General features: G+C 46.0%; 1 pseudogene; it reads left to right on the top strand.

Moving 5' to 3' along the window:
- The first annotated feature begins 593 nt into the window (after nucleotides 1–593).
- On the top strand, nucleotides 594–1,675 carry LOC126505212 (phosphatidylinositol-glycan biosynthesis class X protein-like; annotated as a pseudogene).
- Nucleotides 1,676–3,199: the final 1,524 nt, after the last annotated feature.

Here is a 3,199-nt window from a genome sequence, read left to right as displayed (position 1 = left end):
ATTGAACTCAGGACCTCCGGAAGAGCTGCCAGTGCTCTTAGGCTCTGAGCCATCTCTCTAGCCCGAATGTTTTATTTTATTTTTTTTTAAGATTTATTTTATTTACGTGTGTGTTGTGTTTGTGTGTGGAAGCAGGGGGGAGAAGGGGTATAGAGACCAGAAGCAGTGTATCCAAACTCTTGGAACTTGTGACTCGCCCAGGGTAGGTGCTACAGCCTGAACTCCAGCACTTTTTTTTTTTTTCGAGACAGGGTTTCTCTGTAACTTTGGAGCCTGTTCTGGAACTGGCTCTTGTAGACCAGGGTGGCCTCGAACTCATAGAAATCTGCCTGCCTCTGCCTCCAAAGTGCTGGGATTAAGGCCTGTGCACCACCATCCTGCTCTTGGAGGCCATTGTTTATGGGAGAAAATAAGTCTCATGTTTTTCACTCCCCTAAACGTTTGTTTGACCCATCTGATGTGCTTGATCACAAGTGGGCAGGAGGGTCACATGCAGGAAATACATCAGAATGTACTCTTGCTCCTGATTGGATGTACGCTGGAGAGACGTCAGGATGTATGCATTTCCCTGATTGGACCTGATGGGAAAAGCGATGAATTATGGGCTTTTCCGTTTTAAACCCCTGCAAACTGTGACTCTGGGCCATTTCCCAGAAACCTGGGTATGGACCTGGTCAGAGCCCATCCACCTGGCCAGTATTTAACTAAAGCTTGCTTCAAATTTGGCTTTAAACTGTGTGTAGTGGTCTTATTCTTCCTGGGTGGGATTAACAGTTTGTTGGCAGGCTAGCCACAGACTGCAGGGACACCCCTTCAGCACTGGCATAATGGCCTTTCTTCTGAAATTATTTTGAGGCAAGAGGATTTGAAAGATTGTTTTTACAGAGACCTTTTAGTAAAAGTGAAATTTGGAGAAAGCATCTAGGACTTGCTGACTCCTGATTAAAGATTACATCCCAGCAGGGCATCTTGTGGGCCCATCTCATTTGACTTCATTAGAAGAGAGAAACATCGGAGGCAGTGACAGCACCAGCAAATTTATACAGAGACCTCCAACTATTTGTCCAAAGAATCTGAAGTCTTTCTTTACATCTGACAAGATTCACAGTGTGTCGATGTTCCCAAGCCTTTTTGCCTGTGTACGCTTGCTGTCACAGACCACATAGGCTAGGGGGACACACCCTGACTGTGTTCATCAACCCTGATTTATCAGTGTGCTCTGACCAAGGGTTCCCAATTTTGAAACAGTGGGCTCTGCCCTGAGTAGCAGCTCCTTGTACCTTGAAGAGTGAATACATCTGCCATCGGGACAGGTTTAAGTTAGTACTAAAGAATCTGACCCTAGGGGCTGGAGAGATGGCTCAGAGGTTAAGAGCACTGACTGCTCTTCCAGAGGTCCTGAGTTCAATTCCCAGCAGCCACATGGTGGCTCACAACTATCTGTAACGAGATCTGGTACCCTCTTCTGGTGTGCAGGCAAACATGGAGGCTGAACACTGTGTACATAATAAATAAATAAATAAATCTTTAACAAAGGGATTGACTGTATACAGCTCTTTAGTCCATTCTGTGGCTCTGTTCATTACAGTCCTGTGTTCTGCTTTGATTCTTGTATGTTTTCAAATATGGCCCTTTTTCCTATAAATTTTATACAGCTAAATGCTTTCAAACCTAATAAATAAGACCTATTTGTTTGTTAAAAAATAAAATAAAAAATGGGCTGGAAAGATGGCTTAGTGGTTAAGAGCACGGGCTGCTTTTCCAGAGGACCTGAGTTCAATTCCCATCCATAATGAGGTCTGGTGTCCTCTTCTGGCCCTCAGGCAGAACACTGTGTACATAACAAACAAATACATCTTTAAGAAAAATAAAAGAGGTACTTTATGTTCATCAGAATATTTATACAGACATCACTTTCAGCCAGGCATACCCTTAATCCCAGCATTTGGGAAGCAGAAGCAGATGGATCTCTAAATTCAAGGCCAGCCTGGTCTACACAGTGATCTCCAGGACAGCCAGACAAAGCACATTAAGTGGACATATGGTGCATGCCCTCGAACCCTGCATTCAGGAGACAGAGTCAGGCTCGTCTCTCTGAGTTTTAGACCAGCCAGAGATACATGAGACCCCGTCTCTAAAAGACAAAACACCGCACAGACTAAGCATAGTAGCACACACCTATGCTCTCATCAGTGGAGGCAGGGAGATCAAAACCTCAGGGTCGTCCTCTGCTACTCTGCAACGCCAGAGTTAGAACCAAGCCAAGTCTCAAAGATGAATGAATAGATGCAGTAAATAAGCCTGCTTTGGTCTGGGGTGAGGGAGCTAAAAACTAGGACATTTCTTGGGTAACTGATGGTGGTGACAGCAGACAGCTGTGTCTCTGTTCACCCCTGATAATTACCTGACACTGTACGCCTTCCAACACTGGCTCTTCCTTGTATTCTGCATGTGTACCATGAGCGCTGGAGTCTGAGGTAGCCAGAAGAGGGCATCAGATTCCTTAGAACTGGATTACACACCTTGTAGTGGTAGCCCAAGTCTTTAATCCCAGCACTCGGGAGGCAGAGGCAGGTGGACTTCTGTGAGTTCAAGGCCAGCCTGGTCCACAAGAACTAGTTCTGGGACAGCCAGGGCTGTTGCACAGAGAAACCCTTTCTCAAAAAAAGAAAACAAAACAGAACTACAGGTGGTGGGAAAGTGCCATGTGGGTGGCTAGGAACAAAACCCAGGTCATCTGTAAAAGCAGACAGTACTCTGAACCACTGAGCCATCTCCCTAGCCCCTCTGCTGAGGATGTTTAGTTTACACACCAAGTACAACATAGCAATCCAGATTCCCCAAAATTAAAGTCAGAAATCTGAAGGAAATTGTAGCTACCTTGGAGGGAGAGAAAACACTCTAAAGAGACATTCATGTGCCCTCCCTCGGCTATCAGGGCTCAAACAATGTTGTTGTTGTTGCACAGGTTGTTCTGTCTGTGTTTAGCCCTCCCACCTCCCCACCCCCCACCCCTACCTACACCCCCACCCCCACCCACCCCCCACCCCCGCACCAGTGAACCCCTTACTAGGGGAAGGGGAAAGGCTAAAACCCTGTCTTTTGTTTGGCTATCCATTCCTTTCTGGGGAAGACTCCTTAAGATTCAGGAAATAAGCCAAACTTACAAGCCTCAAGAATTTCCTGAAACTAACAGGCC

Source organism: Alexandromys fortis, unplaced genomic scaffold (assembly GCF_014885135.2).
Source record: "Alexandromys fortis isolate MF-2015 unplaced genomic scaffold, M_Fortis_MF-2015_v1.1 scaffold_57, whole genome shotgun sequence".
Lineage (NCBI taxonomy): Eukaryota > Metazoa > Chordata > Mammalia > Rodentia > Cricetidae > Alexandromys > Alexandromys fortis.
The sequence above is the reverse complement of the archived record's forward strand: the minus strand, read 5'-3'. Positions and strand labels throughout refer to the sequence as shown.